Source organism: Schistocerca nitens, chromosome 12, assembly GCF_023898315.1.
Source record: "Schistocerca nitens isolate TAMUIC-IGC-003100 chromosome 12, iqSchNite1.1, whole genome shotgun sequence".
Classification (NCBI taxonomy): Eukaryota; Metazoa; Arthropoda; class Insecta; order Orthoptera; family Acrididae; genus Schistocerca; species Schistocerca nitens.
In genome coordinates, this window is record NC_064625.1 from 119,520,417 (window position 1) to 119,548,378 (window position 27,962).

Sequence of the window (27,962 nt, forward strand, 5' to 3'; positions counted from 1 at the left end):
TACTCATATCATCCACAAACGTCCTACGATGCGAATGAAGTCTCGAGTTGCGACAGCAGCAGTGCACAGTATACGCTCGGCTCCTCTAGGGCAAAGCCATCCGCACAGCAGCAGGGTTCACCATAGCTCTCCCAGAATAATTCTAGTGAGCATCGCCGTGAATAGGCATTTCTTCATTCGCACTTTCAGACATCTGTACAAACAGCTGTCTCAGGTACGTATGGGAAAACCGACTGAATAAAACCAATACCGTAATTTTAGTTATGAATAACAGGTATTTTTCGGTATTTGGTTGTTCTCCGCTACAAAAGGTGCTTTTTGTTATTTCTAAAAACCGAGTAAAAATAACGAAATATCAATTAGTCATAGCAGTAGTGCTAATTATCGGCAATTTAGTTATGTTTTTGTTTATTTTGGTATCACTGTCGTTTTACGTTGATGAAGAATGCTTTGTTTATTTGTTGTTATATCTTTGCAATTTTCAAGATGCTAGGTGAGTTTCGCTATCGCTGCCGTGTTGTTAATCATGGCTGCTCCTCTGTCTATTTGCACCAAAGAAGAGCAACGTTCGCTGATCCGTTTTTTGTAGTCGGAAGGTGTATCAGGGACCGAAATTCATCAAAGACTTTGGGTACAGTACGGGAACAGTGTTTTGCCACAACGTAGTGTCTACGAATGGATTCAAAAATTCCGAAATGGTCGCACAAGTGTTACGCATGATGAAGGAGCCGGACGACCGTTTACCGCCGCTAATGAAGAAACCATTGAGCGTTCACGTGAAATGACTCTATTACGCGATTAACTACTGACGAAGTGGCACATCGTCTGCAAATTAGCCACGGTTCTGCCTACGAAATCATCCACAACATACTTGGTTTTCATATAGTTTGTGCGAGATGGGTCCCAAAACAACGCACTCAGTTGCATAAACAAACGCGCTTCGACATCTGCAAAAAACATTTGGATCGATATAGTAGCGAAGGGGACAAATTCTTTGGGAGGATCATTACAGGTGACGAAACGTCGATCCATCATCAAGAGCCGGAGAGTAAACGGTAGAGTATGGAATGGAAACATCCAAATTCGCCGTGCAAGAAAAAGTTCAAGACCCATCCGTCCGCAGGAAAGTCATGCTTACGGTTTTCTGGGACGCACAAGGTTCAGTATTGGAACATTATGGGAAAAGGGGAACAACAATGAACAGTGTACGCTACAGTGAGATGCTTACTGCCAGGCTTTAGCCTGCAGTTCGAAGCAAAGGTCGAGGATTGCTGTCAAAAGGTGGTGTGTTGTTGCACGACAATGCTCTTCCACATGTTGCTGCCCACACTTCTGAAACGCTCCAGAAACTGTATCATCCTCCATATAGTCCCGATCTTCCCCCTTGTGAATATCACTGGTTTGGTCCACTCAAACAGGCATTAGGGGGCCGTCGATTTGCCTCGGGCGAGGCAGTGAAAGAAGCGGTGCATTCCTCGCTCGAAGCTCAACCGAGAACCTTCTTTTATGAGGGCATCAGGAAGCTCGTACAACAATCGACCAAGTGCAATGAAACGCAAGGAGACTATGTCGAAAAATGATGTTCTTGTAAGTTTCTTGTTTGAGTACAATAAAATTTTGTAACTACACTCCTGGAAATTGAAATAAGAACACCGTGAATTCATTGTCCCAGGAAGGGGAAACTTTATTGACACATTCCTGGGGTCAGATACATCACATGATCACACTGACAGAACCACAGGCACATAGACACAGGCAACAGAGCATGCACAATGTCGGCACTAGTACAGTGTATATCCACCTTTCACAGCAATGCAGGCTGCTATTCTCCCATGGAGACGATCGTAGAGATGCTGGATGTAGTCCTGTGGAACGGCTTGCCATGCCATTTCCACCTGGCGCCTCAGTTGGACCAGCGTTCGTGCCGGACGTGCAGACCGCGTGAGACGCCGCTTCATGCAGTCCCAAACATGCTCAATGGGGGACAGATCCGGAGATCTTGCTGGCCAGGGTAGTTGAATTACACCTTCTAGAACACGTTGGGTGGCACGGGATACATGCGGACGTGCATTGTCCTGTTGGAACAGCAAGTTCCCTTGCCGGTCTAGGAATGGTAGAACGATGGGTTCGATGACGGTTTGGATGTACCGTGCACTATTCAGTGTCCCCTCGACGATCACCAGTGGTGTACGGCCAGTGTAGGAGATCGCTCCCCACACCATGATGCCGTGTGTTGGCCCTGTGTGCCTCGGTCGTATGCAGTCCTGATTGTGGCGCTCACCTGCACGGCGCCAAACACGCATACGACCATCATTGGCACCAAGGCAGAAGCGACTCTCATCGCTGAAGACGACACGTCTCCATTCGTCCCTCCATTCACGCCTGTCGCGACACCACTGGAGGCGGGCTGCACGATGTTGGGGCGTGAGCGGAAGACGGCCTAACGGTGTGCGGGACCGTAGCCCAGCTTCATGGAGACGGTTGCGAATGGTCCTCGCCGATACCCCAGGAGCAACAGTGTCCCTAATTTGCTGGCAAGTGGCGGTGCGGTCCCCTACGGCACTGCGTAGGATCCTACGGTCTTGGCGTGCATCCGTGCGTCGCTGCGGTCCGGTCCCAGGTCGACGGGCACGTGCACCTTCCGCCGACCACTGGCGACAACATAGATGTACTGTGGAGACCTCACGCCCCACGTGTTGAGCAATTCGGCGGTACGTCCACCCGGCCTCCCGCATGCCCACTATACGCCCTCGCTCAAAGTCCGTCAACTGCACATACGGTTCACGTCCACGCTGTCGCGGCATGCTACCAGTGTTAAAGACTGCGATGGAGCTCCGTATGCCACGGCAAACTGGCTGACACTGACGGCGGCGGTGCACAAATGCTGCGCAGCTAGCGCCATTCGACGGCCAACACCGCGGTTCCTGGTGTGTCCGCTGTGCCGTGCGTGTGATCATTGCTTGTACAGCCCTCTCGCAGTGTCCGGAGCAAGTATGGTGGGTCTGACACACCGGTGTCAATGTGTTCTTTTTTCCATTTCCAGGAGTGTATTTGCAGGACATACTAGAGAAATGCTTTATGTTAATTTCAGGTGATTATACTAAAAATAAAAGGTGTGTATATAAAAAAAACAAAGTGGGGGCACATTTATCCACCTTTACCTCTATATGTGCGGCCGGCTCACAGTTAGGGTTCCGGGTCTGGTTAACTACAGCACTCAGGTAGATGTAGACGGGGACTGAAGCCGTGACGTGGCCAAGTGTTTGCCGCGCCAGCCGTCTCACGCCGCACACGCGGGGTTCGCAACACACGCCACCCTGTTGACAGTACAGGGCTGGTTCGCACCTCGCTAGGGGTCAGCCCCAGCGGCCACGGCTGTACCCGCAGGGCCGCCACCACCCCCGTTTCGGTATTTCCCCGCCACAGCTGGGCGCCCAACTTTCTGCCGTTGTAATTATCCGACTTTAATTGAAAGCCCTTAATGGGGCCTTAAGACTCGATCCGCGGTTCACAAAGTTCATCACCGTTAGCTGCGAAACCAGCGTCCGCCAAGCCAAACGCTTCGCTTCGTTCCCTCCGCCACCCACGAACGAAAAAACCTTTTTTCAACCGCAGGTCGGCTAGAAACTTTCAGGACCGCAAAGTTAGATTTTGAGAAGCTTTTACTTGTTTCTCTTCCGTCTCCCCCCCCCCCCCCCCTCTCTCTCTCTCTCTCTCTCTCTCTCTCTCTCTCTCTCTCTCTCTCTCTCTCGTCCCTGCGGTTTTGCTTTTGACGCTAAAATGCGGTGACTTGTATTTCGATTAGAGCTCGCCCGTACACGACTAAATTTGCGTTTCCATCAACGCCAGGAACGACTTTTGGAGGGGCATTCGGTTTTTACAAAAACGCTGCTTGCGTGTATTCAGTTAGGACGCTGTGCTTCTGATTTAATTCAGACTGTGGTGTCACCGCCAGACATCACACTTGCTAGGTGGAGCCTTTAAATCGGCCGCGGTCCATTAGTACATGCCGGACCCGCGTGTCGCCACTGTCAGTGATAGCAGACCGAGCGCCACCACACGGCAGGTCTAGAGAGACGTCCTGGCACTCGCCCCAGTTGTACAGCCGACGTTCATAGCAATGGTTCACTGACAAATACGCTCTCATTTGCCGAGACGATAGTTAGCATAGCCTTCAGCTACATTTGCTACGACCTAGCGAGGCGCCGTATTCAATTGATATTGAGATTCTATTAATGTATCATCAAGAGCGATGTTCTACAAGTGTGGATTAAAGTTAAGTATTCCAGAAGCTACGTACTTTTCTTTATAGCATTCATTACGTATCCTGTTTCAGACCTCACGCCAGCCTGCGTGAGTTTAAGCGCGTGCCTCTCGGCTTCCTCTCATTGTGTCTAGGCTGTCTTGTCTAGACACAACACAGACCGACTCGGAAACCGGGTTCAGCCGCCGAACAAGTGCGCCTTTACAGTTCCCCGACCTCCAGTATTACGATAACTAAACTCGTCTGTGCACAAGCAGCTGTAGATACAAATCTTCCGGCAACTTTGAAAAAGACTTACAACGTAAATGGGCACATTTGGAATAAAGGTATAGTAGGTACATTGCAGCCTGCACTACACCCAGTACAATGGCTTGTGGAGTACTTGTAAACATAGTATTAGACGTCACGAAACGTACAGTATCAAAACCGTGTAAGAACACAATAATTACACTGAATTACCGTTAGTAACAAATTTTTCTAATTGCACTCTTTACTTATTTATATACTTATATGTAACTCTTCAGGCTTTCCCGGCGATCTAATGACATCTTGGGTTGTCGGGTGTTCTGCCGGATATCAGCGTCGTACTTGCACGATATTTCGGTCACGTAGCTCGTACCCTTCATCAGGTGCGACCTGAGACTGGTGGGCGCGGACCGCAGAGGGAACATCCAGAGCCGCAGTGGACGAAAAACGGAGCGGCAACGCTCCAACAGGTCGTGGTGAGCGGGCGCGGACCGCAGGGGGAACGCTTGGTACCACAGACCGTAGATGAAACCCCCAGGAGCGGGGTGGTGGGCGCGGACCGCAGAGGGAACACCTAGAACCGCAGCGGACGGAAAACGGAGCAGCAACGCTCCAGCAGGTCGCAGGGAATGGGCGCGGACCACAGAGGAAGCGCCTGCAGCCGTTGGTGGAGGGGGAAGGCCCTAGGCATAAATACGGGACCAGGTCCACTCGAGGAGCAGTCTCAGGTCGCACCTGATGAAGGTTACGAACTACGTGACCGAAATATCGTGCAAGTACGACGCTGATATCCGGCAGAACACCCGACAACCCAAGATGTACTTATATGTATATGGTGTCTGTTCTTTTGGACAGGTCCGAAAGAACAGACACCATTGATGACCTGCAGCTGTCTATAACAAAATCAGAATTATATTAATACCTTCAGCTGCAGACGGGCGTTGATATATGTCAACGAGAACAGGTGAAAATGAGAACCCCGACCGGGATTCCAACCCGTCATCTCCTGCTTACATGGCAGACGCTCTATCCATCTGAGCCACCGAGGGCACAGAGGACAGGGTGACTGCAGGGCCTATCTCGCGCACGCCTCCAGCGAGACCCACATTCTCACCTTGTATGTCCACACACTACATTTGCAGTTTCCCACCCCAACACACTCATTACTCGTGGAAGACATTCTTACCAAGTCCTGTAACAGTTCGGGGAATGTGTGTGCATCCGCACAGAAGGATGTCGTGGCCGGTTTTGCCAGAACTACATACTTACATGGATATGGTCTCTCTCTCTCTCTCTCTCTCTCTCTCTCTCTCTCTCTCTTTTTTTTTTTTTTTTTTTCGCTGACAGGGTTCTGCAGCATCTGTCGGTCTGTTACTTTTCGTCGCAATCCTCTTCGATGACGTATGCCACGATCACTCAGCACACTCTTTAATCCACATTGTGACTTAGCGGATGATGTTTTTCCGCTTTGGTTGTATCCGGTGTAAGTCTTCGTTATGGTGCCCTTTGGAACAGTAAACACTTAGGCTAGAACGTTTACGGAAAAACTCGCCATAGGAGTGCAAACAAATTGTACACGTTCTAGTTTACCTAGTTCCGAAATAACGTGTTGAGGACATCGCACAGGTGCCATTCGTGGTCAAGTAAAACAGTTGAACCTACAGCCTTGCCAGCATTAGCATTTATGTCCAAGCATGTAACTGTCGCCGGCCGGAGCGCCTGAGAGGTTCCAGGCGCTACAGTCTGGAACCCCGCGACCGCTACTGTCGCAGGTTCGAATCCTGCCTCGGGCATGGATGTGTGTGATGTCCTTAGGTTAGATAGGTTTAAGGGATTGATGACCTCAGAAGTTAAATCCCATAGTACTCAGAGCCATTTGAACAATGTATCTGTCGCTGTGACTACGAAGGCTTTCCCGGCGTAATAATTGATAATATTCTTCTCGGGTATGCAGCCGGATCATTACGTCTTCATGACACAATATTTCCGCGGTCCAACTGGCCGCCATTTTCAGGTGAGAGTGCTGGTGCACGATCTCGCCGGAACTGACTTCCCAGTGCAAGCGGCGGCCCCTATATAGGCCGCAGAAGACCCACAACGCGTGCGCGAGAAGGTGCCGTGACTGTCTTCTAGCGCAGTAGAAATACCCCGCCGCCAGTGGTGGAAACAGGCTAAATCGAGATATCGCTGTCAAAAATTAAAAAATTTTATTCCGACGATCGAACCACAGACCGTTGTTTTTTAATGTCAGATAACACCGGGTCCCAAGTCTTACTTAAAAGATAACCCTTGTCTCTATTAATAAGATTGTCAGATAAACGAATCTCTATGGATTCTTTTAAAACACAGTCCCAATAGCGAGATGCAGGGGCAACCATTTGTGTCTCGTCATATAGCATTCTGTGTCCCTCGGTGAGACAGTGTTCCGCCACTGCAGATTTCTCAGGCTGAAGCAGCCGTGTGTGCGGCTGATGCTCAATACATCGGTCCTGAATGGTCCGGATTGTCTGACCAATATAAGCCTTCCCACAGTGGCAAGGGATCTTGTACACACCGGGCTTCCTCAAACCCAAGTCATCCTTAACAGAGCCAAGCAGCGCTCTAATTTTGGATGGCGGACGAAAAATACTTTTGATATGATATCTTTTCAGAATCCTTCCTATCTTCGAGGAAATGCTCCCAGAAAAAGGCAGAAAAGCCACCGATTTGCAGGTATCTTCTGGTGGTTCAGGTGAAGGTCCAAACTGGAAAGCACGACGGATCTGTTTATCAGTATAGCCATTCTGCTTGAACACAACCTTAAGGTGGTCCAATTCTTGTGTCAAGCTTTCTCCATCTGAAATGGCATAAGCTCTTCTCGCCAACGTCCGCCTCGTAGATCATTTTAATTCCCTGCATCCTAGCATCAAGTTTACCATGGAGGTGGGAAGTGATGGAAAGCTTCCGTTTCTGGATGTTCTGGTGTACAGAAAGGATGATGGGACACTGGGACACAGTGTTTATCGAAAGCTTACGCACACGGACCGTTACCTGCCTGCTTCTGGCTGTCATCCATCGTTCCAGCGTACGGGGGTCCTGCGGACGTTGGCGAGAAGAGCTTATGCCATTTCAGACGGAGAAAGCTTGACACAAGAATTGGACCATTTTTGAAGCGCCTAGAACTGCTCGGTCACAGAGGCCGGCGTTACGTGGTAATTACCACCGTTATTGTGTAGTTATTTTAATGTTTCAGATTTTTTTTTTTCGAAAAGGCTCATGTAAACGTGAATTCTTTATCGCGAGAGGACAGACATCGTGAGTCAGAAATGCTTCTGAGGACTCTTCTGTTGTTACGAGGTCGTTACCATTACTATTGCCAGGGATTTCTCCTCGGTGTGCGTTCAGCCTCGTGACGTCATCTGAGGAGCTGCTGGACAGAGTAGTAGCGGCTCCAGGGTCCGGAAACCCGACGACGATTTGGAGAGCAGTGTGCTGGTCACATGCTGATCCATACCGCATCCAATAATGCCACTGACAGAGGATGGTAGTCGGCTGGATCCGATTGGTCCAGCTACCGTCAGAATGTTGAATTTTACTTTAACTCTTTACAGTTAGTATTGAGTAGTTAAATTTACTGTTTTAGCTTCAAATTTTAATATTTCATATTTTTTTATTTGAAAAATATCTGTATGTTTAATAATGTGGTCTGTGACAAATGCAGCAGTCTAATAGAATACGATAAATAAATAAAGAGCAGTAAACTTCTTTAACGAGTAAGGTGACAATACAACGGTATGGTGTATCTGACAGACGGACCAACACTTCTAGCATGTGACTAAACATGTAAAGTGTTAGCGCAAGCAAATGTTCACACTTGCTGGGGGGGGGGGGGAACGGGGGTGGGGGGGGACTCACGGGAGGCGGCTACGTCCTTTGAGCACTCAGCTGCCGACACACACACACACACACACACACACACACACACAAAGGGTCGACCCTTGCTGGGAGCTAACCTCTGCCGACACAGTTGGCAGGCCCTTCGCCCTCTAGCGCCAGACCAACTAGCGACACCCGCGGCGGCCTTGGCGCTCTGGAAACAAAGCACGATCTGGCCGCGCCGCTCCATTGTTTCTGCTCGCTCTGCCGCAGTGCTGCCAACTGCCATTGCTGCAGGGCTTCAATGAGGGGACCGTAGAAGTAGGGTTCCCGAGGGGCCTAAAAAACAAACAGAGCGGGAAGAATGTAGAGAGAGAGAGAGAGAGAGAGAGAGAGAGAGAGAGAGTGAGAGTAGGATTGGGTTGGTAGAGCACTGAAAAGAACAGACGGAATAGTGTGCACTGCCAGCAGCATTTGAGGAAAAAATAGGAATGGGAGACGGAGAGAAAGTGAGAGATGGAGGGAGGGAGTAAATGGATTGCAATTAAAACGTAGTTGTGGCGGCAACTCGGTGTGCGCCCGCCCCCATTGGCGGCGCACGGAGCAAAATGGAGTGAAATGGATGGCGTCCTTTTGCCCGCCCGCGGCTCGCGGGTGCCCAGTGGCGTTTGAGGCATTAATTTTCGCGGGCCCTTCATAACCTCATATTTTCCGCGGAATTCGCTGCCACTCGCCTCCCTCTGGTGGGCCCAAATGAGACCGCAACCTCGCCCGAGCTTAGGCCAGAATTCCGGATGCAGGCTGTGGGCTGCTTGAACTCCGACGAGAGAGGCCGCTGCTCTCGAACTGAGCCCGCTGGATGTTAGGAAGAAGGACGCGACGTCGTATGTGGCTAATTTTCTGCGGCGGAAGACACAAAAGTATTCACTCCACTGTACAGAAATGTGCTGCAAGTTGTGTGGCGCGTACTTCCGGACTCCAACCGCGTGTTGACGTCGTCGACGCCGTACAGCTGCTACTGCCACAGCTCTCGCGGCAGAGTAGAGATATGATGCGATATAACGTCAGACCCCGTGGATTTACGGGAGGAAAAAAAAAAAACCTGAAAAACTTCCGAAAAGGCGTTCCTCGCGTAGTCGTTGTATCTCAATTACAAGTCCGCAGCGTTTCCACTTATGCGAACTCGTATAATTGATGCTTTTTATTATTAATATTGTATTGTTAACTGCCCAGATTTGCAGTAGTTATTAATTCTTCTCTCGTTCGCATATCACACACCACTGATTGCGAGGAAATATTTCAGTTAACAGTTTTTTCTTACGATGTTGTCTCGTCGCTATGGAATTGTTGTGCTGGTATGCAGCGAGATCCAGAGATACTCTTTGGATCAGTCTTTGTAAGATGGCGTCGAAATACGAAAATATTTTAAAGTTCACTTCTCAACTAATGACGTGAATATTTGCACTTCAATGGAATAGTTTTTCATGAGTAGTCGTTGATTTAGTCATTTATCAAACTATTTAATGATGTAGTCCACACTGGGTATTTAACTGGTAACGAACAGTTTATTGTTATTTCGTCACTAAATACTTATAACTCCCGCACCACACGCACACAGAATAGTTTAGTTAAGTCAGTCCGATTGAGTTACAGTTTCTTGGCAATTACCACAACTCAACACTTCAGCGTAATTGTTTTATCTTCATGATGTCGTGTACTTGGGTCCTACTCAAGACTAATTGCGTGTATTCCTTCATAGAATGTTGACTTCTCCTTAAGGTCCAACTAATTTAAAGTCAAGTCCAATGTTCACTAATTCCGTTATAAGATTTCAATTAACCCGTAGTGCACGGTTAAATGAGTCTATCTGTTCCTGTCTCAGCTCATAAAATCAGTTTCTTAAGCTGTGAATCCCGTCACGCAACAAACACCTCTAAACTCGAAAACAATCTCGTCACGATTCGCAATCTCAATAATTCAGATCAGAACTGCTCTCGTACGTCTGCACTGGACGAGTTCTAGCAAGCGACTTCTTCTGTGGAAGAGTCCGCAGCCCGTGGTCTTGCGCTAGCGTTCTCGCTTTCCGCGCACGGGGTCCCGGGTTCGATTCCCGGCGGGGTCAGGGATTTTTCTCTACCTCGTGATGACTGGGTGTTGTGTGTCTTTCATCATAATTTCATGATCACTGACGCGCAAGTCGCCGAAGTGGCGTCAACTAAAAAGGACTGGCAATACGGCGGCCGAACTTCCCCGCATGGGGCCACCCGGCCAACAATGCCATACGATCATTTCATTTCATGTCTGTGGAAGAGCATTGTAGGCGCATTGAATTTCTTCGTTGCGCTTAAAACTCTCTTCCACATAAAAGTTATCTCTGATGACATTACTTTGGACTTAAATTTTGAGATATTAATTTCACATTTGTCACATTGCTGAAATACGATGTTTCTTTTTTCCCTTTCGCTAACAAATATGCTCAGTGGTGTACAGTGCAGTTGTTGACAAAACTATTCCGTGCTAGCTCATCATCAAAGATGTCGTAACTGCCAAGATAAGTTTCTCTACTTCATGTTCTTTCTTAATTGACTTTAAGGTGGTCGTTAGGGCGTTACATCTACATCTACATCTACATTTATACTCCGCAAGCCACCCAACGGTGTGTGGCGGAGGGCACTTTACGTGCCACTGTCATTACCTCCCTTTCCTGTTCCAGTCCCGTATGGTTCGCGGGAAGAACGACTGTCTGAAAGCCTCCGTGCGCGCTCTAATCTCTCTAATTTTACATTCGTGATCTCCTCGGGAGGTATAAGTAGGGGGAAGCAATATATTCGATACCTCATCCAGAAACGCACCCTCTCGAAACCTGGCGAGCAAGCTACACCGCTATGCAGAGCGCCTCTCTTGCAGAGTCTGCCACTTGAGTTTATTAAACATCTCCGTAACGCCATCACTGTTACCAAATAACCCTGTGACGAAACGCGCCGCTCTTCTTTGGATCTTCTCTATCTCCTCCGTCAACCCGATCTGGTACGGATCCCACACTCATGAGCAATACTCAAGTATAGGTCGAACGAGTGTTTTGTAAGCCACCTCCTTTGTTGATGGACTACATTTTCTAAGCACTCTCCCAATGAATCTCAACCTGGTACCCGCCTTACCAACAATTAATTTTATATGATCATTCCACTTCAAATCGTTCCGCACGCATACTCCCAGATATTTTACAGAAGTAACTGCTACCAGTGTTTGTTCCGCTATCATATAATCATACAATAAAGGATCCTTCTTTCTATGTATTCGCAATACATTACATTTGTCTATGTTAAGGGACAGTTGCCACTCCCTGCACCAAGTGCCTATCCGCTGCAGATCTTCCTGCATTTCGCTACAATTTTCTAATGCTGCAACTTCTCTGTATACTACAGCATCATCCACGAAAAGCCACATGGAACTTCCGACACTATCTACTAGGTCATTTATATATATATTGTGAAAAGCAATGGTCCCGTAACACTCCCCTGTGGCACGCCAGAGGTTACTTTAACGTCTGTAGACGTCTCTCCATTGATAACAACATGCTGTGTTCTGTTTGCTAAAAACTCTTCAATCCAGCCACACAGCTGGTCTGATATTCCGTAGGCTCTTACTTTGTTTATCAGGCGACAGTGCGGAACTGTATCGAACGCCTTCCGGAAGTCAAGAAAAAATAGCATCTACCTGGGAACCTGTATCTAATATTTTCTGGGTCTCATGAACACATAAAGCGAGTTGGGTCTCACACGATCGCTGTTTGCGGAATCCATGTTGATTCCTACATAGTAGATTCTGGGTTTCCAAAAACGACATGATACTCGAGCAAAAAACATGTTCTAAAATTCTGCAACAGATCGACGTCAGAGATATAGGTCTATAGTTTTGCGCATCTGCTCGACGACCCTTCTTGAAGACTGGGACTACCTGTGCTCTTTTCCAATCATTTGGAACCCTCCGTTCCTCTAGAGACAAAGTGTGATACCTTGCGTATGTCCTCAAGACATACGGAGGCTAGTCTTTTTTTACAAAAAAAAAGACCTGTTAACAACAGTTTCACAATATGTTTATTATGCGATGTAGTTCTTCTTCTGTGAACAAACAGCATGAACTAGATACTAACTGTAGCACTCATGAATATACCACTAGGAACGTAAAATCCTCCACCATCTGCCTCTTAATCTAATTCCAGTACGTTAAGTGATCATTTTTTCGCTGACTGGTAGGACATGTGACATTTACACAAATCCTCGGAGGGACTTGTTTGTGCCATCATGGCTGGCGTCAGTTCAACACCAAAATTCGAAGTTTGCCACACGCCGCGAACAAAAATACCGAAACATCAAAACACGACACATTACCACGCATTATACGTGCCGTTGGCATTCACAATAGCAGACAATTGTTTCGGAAGGCCAAATATAGGTCCCGTATGGTTTTTAAGGTAATCTTATACCATTCTTCCTGCAAAATACTGCCAAGTTCAGGTATCGATTGAGGAGGCAATATCGATCACCCACCCGTCTCTCCAAAGCAGTTCACAAAGGCCCATAATATTAACATCTGCTGACCGCGGTGGCCAAGGGAGATGCAAAAGTATATTGTCGTCCTCACAAAACCAGACCTGGACAGTGCAAGTTGTCTTGGAACACCAAGCAGCATTGGGAACAAACACCTAACGGTGTCCCGAAAGGACAGGCTAAACACGGTTGGCGGTGGCGTGTTTGTTGCTGTTAGAAGTAGTTCATCTCGTCGCGAAATTAAAGTAAATAGTTCCTGTGAGTTAGTATGGGCAGAGGTCATTGATGGCAACCGAAATAAAACAGTAATTCGATCCTTTTACCGACCTTCAAATTCAGATGATAGGTTCAGGGAAAACTTGAGTTTGATATCAAACACGTACCAGACTCATACGATAATAGTTGGTGGTGACTAAGTAACTCCATATGCTGGCGAAAATACATGTTTAATTCCGGAGGTATGCATTAAATATCATCCGAAATTGTGCTAAACGCATTCTCTGAAAATTATTTCGATCAGTTAGTTGATGAACCCACGCGAATAGTAAACGGTTGTGAAAACACACTTTACCTCTTACCAACAAATAATCGTGAGTTGATAACGAGCATCAAAACGGATACACGGATTAGTGAACACAGGGTTGTCGTAGCGAGATTGATTATTGTAATCTCCAAATCTTCTAAAAGTAAGCTTCTTCCAAAAAGCAGATAAAAATTCACTTGACTTCTTCCTGAGAGACAATCTCCACTCATTCCAAATTAATAATATAAGTCTAGACCAGATGTGGCTTGAATTCGAAGAAGTAATATCGGCAGCATATGAGAGATTTATACCAAATAAATTATAAACGACGCAGCTGATCATCCTTGGTGCACAAAACGGGTCAGAACACTGTTGCAGAAACAACGAAACAAACATGCCAAATTTAAGCAGACGCAAAATCCCCAAGATTGGCAATCTTTTAGAGAAGCTCGAAATTTAGCGCGGACTTCAATGCGAGATGCTTATACAAGTTTCCACAACGAAACTTTGTCTCGAAACCTCGCAGAAAATCCAAAGAGATTCTGGAGTGATATGAAGTATGCAATCTCTCCGAGATAACAATGGAGATACTATAGAAGTGCTGCTGACAAAGCAGAGTCACTAAACACAGCCTTCCGAAATGTCTTCACAAAAGAAGACGAAGTAAATATTCCAGAATTCCAATCAAGAACAGCTGTCAACGTAAAAGTAAATATCCTCGGAGTAGTGAAGCAACCTAAATCACTATATAAATGCAAGTCTTCAGGTACAGACCGTATACCAATTAGGTTCCTTTCAGAGTATGCTGATGGATTATCTCCATATTTGACAATCATATACAACCGTTCGCTCGACGAAAGATCCCTACCCACAGACTGGAATGTTGCACAGGTCACACCAACATTCAAGAAAGCTAGTACGAGTAATCCACTTAACTAGAGGCCCATATCATTAACGTCGATACGCAGCAGGATTTTAGAACATACAGGGCTATTACAAATGATTGAAGCGATTTCATAAATTCACTGTAGCTCCATTCATTGACATATGGTCACGACACACTACAGATACGTAGAAAAACTCAAAGTTTTGTTCGGCTGAAGCCGCACTTCAGGTTTCTGCCGCCAGAGCGCTCGAGAGGCAAAATGGCGACAGGAGCCGAGAAAGCGTATGTCGTGCTTGAAATGCACTCACATCAGTCAGTCATAACAGTGCAACGACACTTCTGGACGAAGTTCAACGAAGATCCACCAACTGCTAACTCCATTCGGCGATGGTATGCGCAGTTTAAAGCTTCTGGATGCCTCTGTAAGGGGAAATCAACGGGTCGGCCTGCAGTGAGCGAAGAAACGGTTGAACGCGCGCGGGCAAGTTTCACGCGTAGCCCGCGGAAGTCGACGAATAAAGCAAGCAGGGAGCTAAACGTACCACAGCCGACGGTTTGGAAAATGTTACGGAAAAGGCTAAAGCAGAAGCCTTACCGTTTACAATTGCTGCAAGCCCTGACACCCGATGACAAAGTCAAACGCTTTGAATTTTCGGCGCGGTTGCAACAGCTCATGGAAGAGGATGCGTTCAGTGCGAAACTTGTTTTCAGTGGTGAAGCAACATTTTTTCTTAATGGTGAAGTGAACAGACACAATGTGCGAATCTGGGCGGTAGAGAATCCTCACGCATTCGTGCAGCAAATTCGCAATTCACCAAAAGTTAACGTGTTTTGTGCAATCTCACGGTTTAAAGTTTAAGGCCCCTTATCTTCTGCGAAAAAAACGTTACAGGACACGTGTATCTGGACATACTGTAAAATTGGCTCATGCCACAACTGGAGACCGACAGCGCCGACTTCATCTTTCAACAGGATGGTGCTCCACCGCACTTCCATCATGATGTTCGGCATTTCTTAAACAGGAGATTGGAAAACCGATGGATCGGTCGTAATGGAGATCATGAGCAGCAATTCATGTCATGGCCTCCACGCTCTCCCGACTTAACTCCATGCGATTTCTTTCTGTGGGGTTATGTGAAAGATTCAGTGTTTAAGCCTCCTCTACCAAGAAACGTGCCACAACTGCGAGCTCGCATCAACGATGCTTTCGAACTCATTGATGGGGACATGCTGCGCCGAGTGTGGGAGGAACTTGATTATCGGCTTGATGTCTGCCGAATCACTAAAGGGGCACGTATCGAACATTTGTGAATGCCTAAAAAAACTTTTTGAGTTTTTGTATGTGTGTGCAAAGCATTGTGAAAATATCTCAAATAATGAAGTTATTGTAGAGCTGTGAAATCGCTTCAATCATTTGTAATAACCCTGTATATTGTGTTCGAACATTATGAATTACCTCGAAGGAAACCGACACACAGTCAACATGGGTTTAGAAAATATCGTTCCTGTGAAACACAACTAGCTCTTTATTCACATGAAGCGCTAAGTGCTATTGACAAGGGATTTCAGATCGACACCGTTCCTCACAAACGTCTTCTACCCAAACTGCGTGCTTATGGAATATCGTATCAGTTATGTGACTGGATTTGTGATTTCTTGTCAGAGAGGTCACAGTTCGTAGTAATTAACGGGAAGTAGTCGAGTAGAACAGAAGTGACGCCTGGCGTTCCCCAAGGTAGTTATAGGCCCCTTGCTGTTCCTTATCTATATAAACGATTTGGGAGACAATCTGAGCAGCTGTCTTAGGTTGTTTGCAGATGACGCTATCGTTTATCGACTAATAAAGTCATCAGACGATGAAAACAAATTGCAAAACGATTTAGAAAAGATATCTGAATGGTACGAAAATTGGCGTTGACCCTAAGTAACGAAAAGTGTGAGGTCATCCACATGAGTGCTAAAAGGAGTCCGTTAAACTTCGGTTACACGATAAATCAGTCAAATATAGAGGCCGTAAATTCAACTAAATGCCTAGGAATTACAATTACGAACAACTTAAATTGGAAGTAACACATAGGAAATGTTGTGGGGAAGGCTAATCAAAGACTGCGTTTTATTGGCAGGACACTTAGAAAATGTAACAGGTTTACTAAGGAGACTACCAACACTACGCTTGTCCGTCCTGTTTTAGAATACTGCTGCGTGGTGTGGGATCCTTACCAGATAGGACTGGGGAGATAGATCGAAAAAGTTCAAAGAAGGGCTGCACGTTTTGTACTATCGTGAAATATGGGAGAGTGTGTCACTGAAATGATACAGGATATCGGCTGGAAATCATTAAAAGAAAGGCGTTTTTCGTTGCGACGGAATCTTCTCGCGAAATTCCAATCACCAACTTTCTCCTCCGAATGCGAAAATATTTTGTTGCCACCAACCTACACAGGGAGAAACTATCATCACGATAAAATAAGGGAAATCAGAGCTCGTACGGAAAGATATATGTGATCGCTGTCTAAAAAAATCACAGCTTGGAAACACTATGATGTATTGGAATCCTGAATAAAACCTCTGTCTTGGCTCCAAAACCCTATTTTTCAACAATCTCCGTTCAATGCGACGGCCTTACGCCACTTCACTGCTAGGGCCCGTATTCCCACACGGTACCATTCTACTTGGCGACGTCGTAGCCAACATCTGCTGCACCAATAAACTCCTCATCATCGACATATTGCTTCCCGTGGAGTGCATCCTTCATTGGGACAAATAGATCGAAGCAGGTAGGTGCGAGATCCGGGCTATAGGGTGGATGAGGAAAGACAGTCCAGAATATTTTTGTGAGCTCATCTCACGCAGACGTGCTCGAGGCCTTCCATTGGACTGGAGAAGGGACAAGATAGTTTGCGTTTTTGTGGGAGAATCACGCCGAAGTCGTTTATCAACTTCCTGAGGGCAGCACAGCCGTGTGCGGCCGGCCGGTACGCGGGAGATAGGACGGGTTTGCGCGACCTTGTTGCGATGTTGACAGACGCCTCGCCCGATGACTCCACATGCTTTTGTTCACTGCCGGTCTGAGTGGACATTCTGCAAGCACCTACGAATATCTGCGATGCACTGCTTTTCCGCCAAAAGAAACTGAATGATAGTTACAGACGCCAATTTGAGCGCTACATACAACGCCGTCACCAATCGGAACTTGAAACTAACAGGGGCAGATGCGGGAATATTGCACGATGTTCCACCACTATTTCTGCATTTTAATTTATTTTTCAAGACAAATTGTGCAAGAAAAAAAAGTTGCATTACGTATTGAACCAACCTCGTGGTTCGTAACTCGTGGCAGACTACGATGACAGATAACGGAAGTAACATGTTAACGTTAGTGGAGTGGAGTGTTAATTCGTAAAATGTTATTCAAAATCTTTAAAAATCAGGGCCGAAAATATCAGTTACCGAAAAGTAACCTTAGCGCAGACCACAGTTATCGGAAAATCTGTTCAGGCCATCCCCATTGTGTATTCAAAAATGGCTCTGAGCACTATGGGACTTAACATCTATGGTCATCAGTCCCCTAGAACTTAGAACTACTTAAACCTAACTAACCTAAGGACAGCACACAACATCCAGTCATTACGAGGCAGAGAAAATCCCTGACCCCGCCACTGTGTATTCAAAAATGGTTCAAATGGCTCTGAGCACTACGGGACTTTACATGTGAGGTCATCCTTCCGCTAGACTTATAACTACTTCAACCAAACTAACCTAAGGACAACACACACATCCATGCCCGAGGTAGGATTCGAACCTGCGACCGTAGCAGTCGCGCGGTTCCAAACTGAAGCGCCTAGAACCTCTCGCCACAATGGCTGGCCACTGTGTATTCCTTTGTAAACGTGGACTATTCACACGCTGGACCACTCGACCTTTGATTTCTGAAACGCACTCTATCGGAGGGCAGTAGCAGCTCCCACCCCACTTTCACCCGCCTCCTCCTCCCCCCCACCCTCCCCCCCCCGCCCCCGCCACCTTCCACTAACCCGCCTCCAAACGGCGGTGCCAACCTCACGGCCCGTAAAAATGACGCATTCCCCGACCGGGCGGTGCCGCGTTTTACGGCGCAATATCGCGCTGCGTTTTTATGTCGCCGCCGCGATGTGTCGGCAGTAAAATGCTGGCCGCGAGGTGAGGCGAGGCAAGGCGGGCCCGCCCCACCGTAACAAAGGCCGATGGACTCCCTGCGCCGACAGCCGCCACTTGTTCCGACTTCACGGGGAATCTCCGATTTCGGCACTTCGCTGTCAACACCCAGCATCCAGCGCTCTGAGAATCGGAGACAGACGGTGCTGTACCGATTGGGTGAGGAAGAGCGAGGGCGGGGGAGGCAAGTACGTGTACAGAAGTGGAGGTATCTGCCAAGGGCTGCGACAATATGACTCAGTGACAGGCATTTGAGTGCCGATGTACCAATCCAGTACTCCACAAAACGTTTCGTAAAGTCTCAAGTCTGGCAAGAGTGGATGACCAGGCACTTTGTGCGCGCGCACTTAATCTTCTGGCCGGCCGGAGTGGCCGAGCGGTTCAAGGCGCTTCAGTCTGGAACCGCTCCACCGCTACGGTCGCAGGTTCGAATCCTACCTCGGGCATGGATGTGTGTGATGTCCTTAGGTTGGTTAGGTTTAAGTAGTTCTGAGTTCTAGGAGGGGACTGATGACCTAAGATGTTAAGTCTCATAGTGCTCGGAGCCATTTCATTTTTTTAAGCTTCTGTTCGGCAGTTACGTGCAAGTAATCGGCCTGTTCAAACTTCGAGTTATCGTGATAGGAATCAGATTTAATGCTCTCCAAACGGGGCTTGCTTTCGTACACTGGGAGCATTGGCGTAAACCGAATTATGTCGAGGAAACAAAATTTTACAGGAGAAGCAAAAAAAAAAAAAAAAAAAAAAACATTACTCCTGAGCAGGGAACTTTTTCAGAAATTGTGTACTATGAAGTTATTGTGTATGAAGCTTACTTCTGGAGACATGAGAAAGTGAAATCAATTTTCATCCAAAAGTTTTTAAAATATGTAAATAAAAAATGGATTGATAAGGTAAATATACAACTAATCAATTATTTTTGTAATCACTAGAATAACATTTTATTTTAATATAAAATTATATTTTTCACAATAAACTTTCTAACTGACATTATTATGATTTATGTCAAAGTAACATGTTATCGCTGGAAACCATGTTATTACACTATAAAAATATTTACATTAATCATTTTGATATACAATTCACAATGTGTTTCTGCTACAATTCTTCAACGATATACTGTATTACTTAAATGCTTGCCTATGTTATTATTAAAAGTGTTAAACCAAAATCTTCCGGTTAAAAGTTTTGATTTAGAGAAAGTACAGAATGGCTATTCTATTGGCTCGTCTTCAAATTTGGTTCAGTCCGCCTCCTTCAGGAGAAGCAAGAATCGAATCTGATTACTCGTAATATGGGAACTTTTCCAGAAATTTTGTAGTGTGAAGTTATTGTGTTTGAAGCTTACTTCTGGAGACACGAAAAAGTGAAAGTGACTTCTTCCTATTTGCCTGTTAACATGCAATTGTCTCGATGACGTTAGTAGAGATTTCTCCTTTGCTCCTACCATCATCCTCAGAATCATTACAGAGCAAATTATTCACGTCAGTATTCACGCTTTACTCACTCTACTATATGGTGATTTAAGTTGATGGCAATGTCTGGTCTTCCTTTACATCTTTTCGCTTCCTCTCGAATTACCACTCACACCCTTCCTTCCATAAACGAAAAAGCTATTTCTCGCCACACAATTCAGAAGTAAAAGATAACTCATTACTGAACACGTAGCGTTGGCGAGAACAGCGCACTCATTGTCAGTGCAACCATTGGAGCACAGTAACTAATGTGCTCCATGCAGTATTATTGTTGGACACAATACGGTTTGAAATACACGCTATGGAGGAATAAATACGATTTGAAACGACTGCTACGTTTCAGCAGCTATTTTCATTGTTAGTGAATACGATTTGTTCCAGGTTTACTTCACAGTGTGAAACATCGCTTCGTAAACTATACGAAAATGTATCAAACTCAATTTTGTTCATTGGTAGACATAATACGATTTGGCACAATGCTCCCACCTTCATCAACACACTGTTCATTTTCACGTACAGATAATGTATGTCGGCTGTCCACTGCAGCGGCGTGATGTACTCGTGAGTTTTGTGGACACACGTGTAAACGCTCTTGACTGGCAGCCTGTGGTTAAAAAATTTTCTGCCGTGTTCTCTACAAACTGCACCAGAGTTTCCACGGCGTTCTCGCCGTTTCTGAACACTTGTCACACGCTTTAACGATACAATCGAACCGGCAAACAGATCACAGTTGCATCTCTGTTCTCAATAAAAAGGTTGTTGTTGTTGTGGTCTTCAGTCCTGAGACTGGTTTGATGCAGCTCTCCATGCTACTCTATCCTGTGCAAGCTTCTTCATCTCCCAGTACTTGCTGCAACCTACGTCCTTCTGAATTTGCTTAGTGTATTCATCTCTTGGTCACCCTCTATGATTTTTACCCTCCACACTGCCCTCCAATGCTAAATTTGTGATCCCTTGATGCCTCAGAACATGTCCTACCAACCGGTCCCTTCTTCTTGTCAAGTTGTGCCACGAACTCCTCTTCTCCCCAATTCTATTCAATACCTCCTCATTAGTTATGTGATCTACCCATCTAATCTTCAGCATTCTTCTGTAGCACCACATTTCGAAAGCTTCTATTCTCTTTTTGTCTAAACTATTTATCGTCCATGTTTCACTTCCATACATGGCTACACTCCATACAAATACTTTCAGAAACGACTTCCTGACACTTAAATCTATACTCGATGTTAACAAATTTCTCTTCTTCAGAAACGCTTTCCTTGCCATTGCCAGTCTACCTTTTATATCTCCTCTACTTCGACCATCATGAGTTACTTTGCTCCCCAAATAGCAAAACTCATTTACTACTTTAAGTGTCTCATTTCCTAATCTAATTCCCTCAGCATCACCCGACTTAATTCGACTACATTCCATTATCCTCGTTTTGCTTTTGTTGATGTTCATCTTATATCCTCCTTTAAAGACACTGTCCATTCCGTTCAACTGCTCTTCCAAGTCCTTTGCTGTCTCTGACAGAATTACAATGTCATCGGCGAACCTCAAAGTTTTTATTTCTTCTCCATGGATTTTAATACCTACTCCGAATTTGCTCAATATACAGATTGAATAATTTCGGGGAGAGGCTACAACCCTGTCTCACTCCCTTCCCAACCGCTGCTTCCCTTTCATGTCTCTCGACTCTTATAACTGCCATCTGCTTTCTGTACAAACAGTAAATAGCCTTTCGCTCCCTGTATTTTACCCCTGCCACCTTTAGAATTTGAAAGAGAGTATTCCAGTCAACATTGTCAAAAGCTCTTTCTAAGTCTACAAATGCTAGAAACGTAGGTTTGCCTTTCCTTATTCTTTCTTCTAAGATAAGTCGTAAGGTCAGTATCGCCTCACGTGTTCCAATATTTCTACGTAATCCAAACTGATCTTCCCCAAGGTTGGCTTCTACTAGTTTTCCCATTCGTCTGTAAAGAATTCGCGTTAGTATTTTGCAGCTGTGGCTTATTAAACTGATTGTTCGGTAATTTTCACATCTGTCAACACCTGCTTTCTTTGGGATTGGAATTATTATATTCTTCTTGAAGTCTGGGGGTATTTCGCCTGTCTCATACATCTTGCTCACCAGATGGTAGAGTTTTGTCAGGACTGGCTCTCCCAAGGCCGTCAGTAGTTCCAATGGAATGTTGTCTACTCCCGGGGCCTTGTTTCGACTCAGGTCTTTCAGTGCTCTGTCATACTCTTCACGCAGTATCTTATCTCCCATTTCATCTTCATCTACATCCTCTTCCATTTCCAGAATATTGTCCTCTAGTACGTCGCCCTTGTATAGACCCTCTATGTACTCCTTCCACCTTTCTGCTTTCCCTTCTTTGCTTAGAACTGGGTTTCCATCTGAGCTCTTGATATTCATACAAGTGGCTCTCTTTTCTCCAAAGGTCTCTTTAATTTTCCTGTAGGCAGTATCTATCTTACCCCTAGTGAGATAAGCCTCTACATCCTTACATTTGTCCTCTAGCCATCCCTGCTTAGCCATTTTGCACTTCCTGTCGATCTCATTTTTGAGACGTTTGTATTCCCTTTTGCCTGCTTCATTTACTGCGTTTTTATATTTTCTCCTTTCTTCAGTTAAGTCCAATATTTCTTCTGTTACCCAAGGATTTCTACCAGCCCTCGTTTTTTTACCAACTTGATCCTCAGCTGCCTTCACTACTTCATCCCTCAGAGCTACCCATTCTTCTTCTACTGTATTTCTTTCGCCCATTCGTGTCAATTGTTCCCTTATGCTCTCCCTGAAACTCTGTACAACCTCTGGTTTAGTCAGTTTATCCAGGTCCCATCTCCTTAAATCCCCACCTTTTTGCAATTTTTTCAGTTTTAATCTACAGTTCATAACCAATAGATTGTGGTCAGAGTCCACATCTGCCCCTGGAAGTGTCTTACAATTTAAAACCTGGTTCCTAAATCTCTGTCTTACCATTATATAATCTATCTGATACCTTCTAGTATCTCCAGGATCCTTCCATGTATACAACCTTCTTTTATGATTCTTGAACCAAGTGTTAGCTATGATTAAGTTATGCTCTGTGCAAAATTCTACGAGACGGCTTCCTCTTTCATTTCCCTCCCCCAATCCATATTCACCCACTACGTTTTCTTCTCTCCCTTTTCCTGCTCTCGAATTCCAGTCACCCATGACTATTAAATTTTCGTCTCCCTTCACTACCTGAATAATTTCTTTTATCTCATCATACATTTCATCAATTTCTTCATCATCTGCAGAGCTAGTTGGCATATAAACTTGTACTACTATAGTAGGCATGGGCTTCGTGTCTATCTTGGCCACTATAATACGTTCACTATGCTGTTTGTAGTAGCTTACCCGCACTCCTATTTTTTTATTCATTATTAAACCTACTCCTGCATTACCCCTATTTGATTTTGTATTTATAACCCTGATTCACCTGACCAAAAGTCTTGTTCCTCCTGCCACCGAACTTCAATAATTCCCACTATATCTAACTTTAACCTATCCATTTCCCTTTTTAAATTTTCTAACCTACCTGCCCGATTAAGGGATCTGACATTCCACGCTCCGATCCGTAGAACGCAAGTTTTCTTTCTCCTGATAATGACGTCCTCTTGAGTAGTCCCCGCCGGAGATCCGAATGGGAGACTATTTTACCTCCGGAATATTTTACCCAAGATGACGCCATCATCATTTAACCGTACAGTAAAGCTGCATGCCCTCGGGAAAAATTACGGCTGCAGTTTCCCCTTGCTTTCAGCCGTTCGCAGTACCAGCACAGCAAGGCCGTTTTGGTTAATGTTACAAGGCCAGATCAGTCAATCATCCAGACTGTTGCCCTTGCAACTACTGAAAAGGCTGCTGCCCCTCTTCAGGAACCACACGTTTGTCTGGCCTCTCAACAGATACCTCTCCATTGTGGTTGCACCTACGGTACGGCCTTCTGTATCGCTGAGGCACGCAAGCCTCCCCACCAACGGCAAGGTCCATGGTTCATGAGGGGGGGGGGGGGGGGGGGGCACATGCAATATCTAATGCTTTGTTCAAATTAGTCTATACTGCTACCTCCTAAAATATTCACTATTTTAACGAAATGCAGGAAGTCGAGCGGAAATACGAGTATTCGTACAGGGTCCAGAAGTTAAATCTGAACGTAAATAAATCATACATATTGCGTATAAAGAAGCCAAGAGATCTACTGCTGTTTGATCACACTGCTGCGATAAATTGCTGGAGACAGTAAGAACAGTAAAATACGTAGCACTGTATCTCCTGAAGAGCCTGAAGTGGAGTAACCACATGAAAGTAATTCTAGGAATAGTAGATGCGAGGCTGAGATTTCTTGGAAGATCCTTAATATAATTACTTCATATACGAAAGAAGAAATGAAGAGGCTTACAGAATACTCGTTCGACAGGTTATGGAGTATTACACGTTAATCTGGGACGCTTACCAAGCTGGAATAATAGAAGAAATGGAGAAGATCGAACGAAGAGCGACGCGTTTCGTCACGGGATCGTTCTGCAGTTGCAAGAGCGTTACAGAGATGTTTAGGAAACTCAACTTGGCAGACGCTACAGGAGATGTGTTGTGCCTCACATACAGGTTTATTGCTGCGATTTTGTCACTTCAATGTTCATTTGCATTATTTTCTTCGCGATATTCACCGAACACTTTTTTTTATAATTGTGTAATACATTTTCAGGTACACTTTGAAATGTTTCACTAGAAGTTATTACTTCCTAGTTTTCCCAATAAGGCACTAAGGTCTTCTTCTTCTTCTTCTTCATCATCTTCTTCTTCTTCTTCTTCTTCTACAGTTTACTGCCATGGCTGGTTCTGCTTGGAACAGAAACCTCTTCATCTCTACGTGTCCCTCTACCACGTTTCCCCCCTCCACTCTTTCCCAATTTTCTCTCCTCCCCTTCACACATTTCTTCACTCCAGCTATCCATCTGCCACTCGATTTTCCTCTAGGACTCTTGTGTCCTATTGTTATTCCGCAGGGTTGTTTCGGTGTCGTCTCAACTCCCATTGTTGTAGCGCCCTTTCTATCTTAATCTTGCCTATGGTATCTTGCAAGGCCCTTTGTCTTTCACTATTCCCTTCGCCGTCTCATTCATTGCTCTATCCATTTTAGTGTCCTGATCTGCTACTCTGAAATTGCATATCGAAAGCCTGTATTTTGCTCATCAGGCATTTCTCCATTACCTACGTTTTTTATGCATGTAAGAAGAGAAATTTGTTAACATCGAGTATAGATTTAAGTGTCAGGAAGTCATTTCTGAAAGTATTTGTATGGAGTGTAGCCATGTATGGAAGTGAAACATGGACAATAAATAGTTTGGACAAGAAGAGAATAGAAGCTTTTGAAATGTGGTGCTACAGAAGAATGCTGAAGATTAGATGGGTAGATCACATAACTAATGAGGAAGTACTGAATAGGATTGGGGAGAAGAGAAGTTTGTGGCACAACTTGACCAGAAGACGGGGCCGGTTGGTAGGACATGTTCTGAGGCATCAAGGGATCACAAATTTAGCATTGGAGGGCAGCGTGGAGGGTAAAAATCGTAGAGGGAGACCAAGAGATGAATACACTAAGCAGATTCAGAAGGATGTAGGTTGCAGTAGGTACTGGGAGATGAAGAAGCTTGCACAGGATAAAGTAGCATGGAGAGCTGCATCAAACCAGTCTCAGGACTGAAGACCACAACAACAACAACAGTTCGTGTATAGAAATTCGGTAATTATCAGTTGGAACACTTTCACTCTGTTTCTTTCCAGTTCACCTTCGTCGAAAAGGGGGGGGGGAGGGGACTCTCTACAACCTTTGCCAGCAAGTTTCTAAAGATTTGTCAGTCTCTCTCTATGAAGATTTACACCCACTACCCAAAGACCAGCGTGTGAAGATACGGATTCGAAATGCTCTCCACTGAGTTTAACCGCGACGCTGACTGGAAATGTGAAGACCCAGATCCACCAACTTACTGACAATCCAACCGTTGAATTCCCAAACTTGCATCATCTTAGGGACCTGTGGATACAGCTTAACAGACACCGGACAGGAGAGGGCATGTGAGCAAGTGTGACTTTCGCACTAACAGCACCTGTGACCGCGGTGGTATTCAGATAATGAGTCACGCTGTGAGTGAGTCTCTCAACAGACGTTTCCCTGTGGTCCGCAGAGTCTACGTGATTCATCCGACGAGGTGCTCCACTGGACTGAGTCTACCGACATTCGTGTGCAGTCTCAGCCGTTTAAAGTTCGTGTAGTTTAAACAGTTGCACAGTCTACTTTCTGTTTCCACAAGTATTGAATTTTTTGCTGTAATTTATGCTTACGCTAATGATAATAAAAATTACTGAGATTTGCCTCATCAAGTCCGCATACTCAATGACTTTTACTTGATCCGGACCTTAATATTCATTATGAAGTAAAATAAAAAAAAATCTGTGTTCTGTCTCACGGCAGGTCTTGTCATGGGGGAAGCCCCGTCAGAGAGGTCTACCGCATGAGCGTCTAGGGAAGTGATTGCAGTGGTGGTTTCCCGTTGCCTTCCACTGATGATGAAATGATAATGAGGACAACACAACACCCCGCTCCTAAGTGAAGAAAATCTCCGACCCAGCCGGGAATCGAACCTGGGCCCCTTGGCGTGACAGACCACCACTCAGCTATCGGGGCGGACTTTTGTTGCATCGAAGTACACGTCCACGTGCGAAAATATGAAGTTTTACGCAGCTCGCTATATTGATGTTGGCTTTGTTCTCATGTTTGGATGCACGAAAACGTCCGCATGTTTTTTTCCTAAAACAGAGAAAATTAACTAATGAGAGGACTGTGAAAACTGCTTAATTCGCGAAATACTAACTGCAGGAAACTATCTGAACTAAAAATTTGAATTTCACGTAGTATGATGGGAAGTATAATGGAATGACTTAAATGAACAAAACAAAATAACGCATCTACCTTCCGCAGCCTTACGAAACTACTCGAATTCCATTTACATCCAGCTCTCGTCAAGTGGAGCACATAATGAAAACATCTTTGTTTGAGGCAATCATCGGTACAGATCTAACAAAGTTGAGAGATTATATGTAAATTTAAGGTGGAGGGGGGAGGAGAGAGAAAGGTACAAAGGCCAAAGGCCAAAGGTACAAAGGCCAAAGGTACGAAGGCCAAAGGTACGAAGGCCAAAGGTACAAGGGCCAAAGGTACAAGGGCCAAAGGTACAAGGGCCAAAGGTACAAGGGCCAAAGGTACAAGGGCCAAAGGTACAAGGGCCAAAGGTACAAGGGCCAAAGGTACAAAGGCCAAAGGTACAAAGGCCAAAGGTACAAAGGCCAAAGGTACAAAGGCGAAAGGTACAAAGGCCAAATGTACAAAGGCCAAAGGTACAAAGGCCAAAGGTACAAAGGTACAAAGGCCAAAGGTACAAAGGCAAAAGGTACAAAGGCAAAAGGTACAAAAGAGAGTACTGATCTCAGCTGCATCGGGACTCTACGGGGAATCAGCGCGGCACGTGCGAAAATCTGTACCGGATTGGGATTCGAACCCGGGATCTCCTGCTTATTAGCCGGGTGCGGTAACCACTGCGCCATCGTGACAGTGTTACCGCAACTGCGCGGACTACTTCGGCACGGCTGACGGCCGACCCGCGCTCACAACGAGCGCCACCTGCCCGCAGTCTCTGTCCACTTCCTCCAAGCTCGCTATTCTGAGATTCCCGCAGGCAGTCGGAAGTACTCGTGCACCCGCACTGACGAAGATGGATCCATTGGACATCTAGGTGAATCAATTACAGGAATGTTTGTTGGCTGTTCTTTAGGACATGTGCGAAGGAGCAGACACCACACATTCATATAAAACTGATAGAGATGAATTTACAAAATTTTATGTTAATACTTCACCTCTATTTTAAATACATGGAGCATAAATAGCTCGGCGTG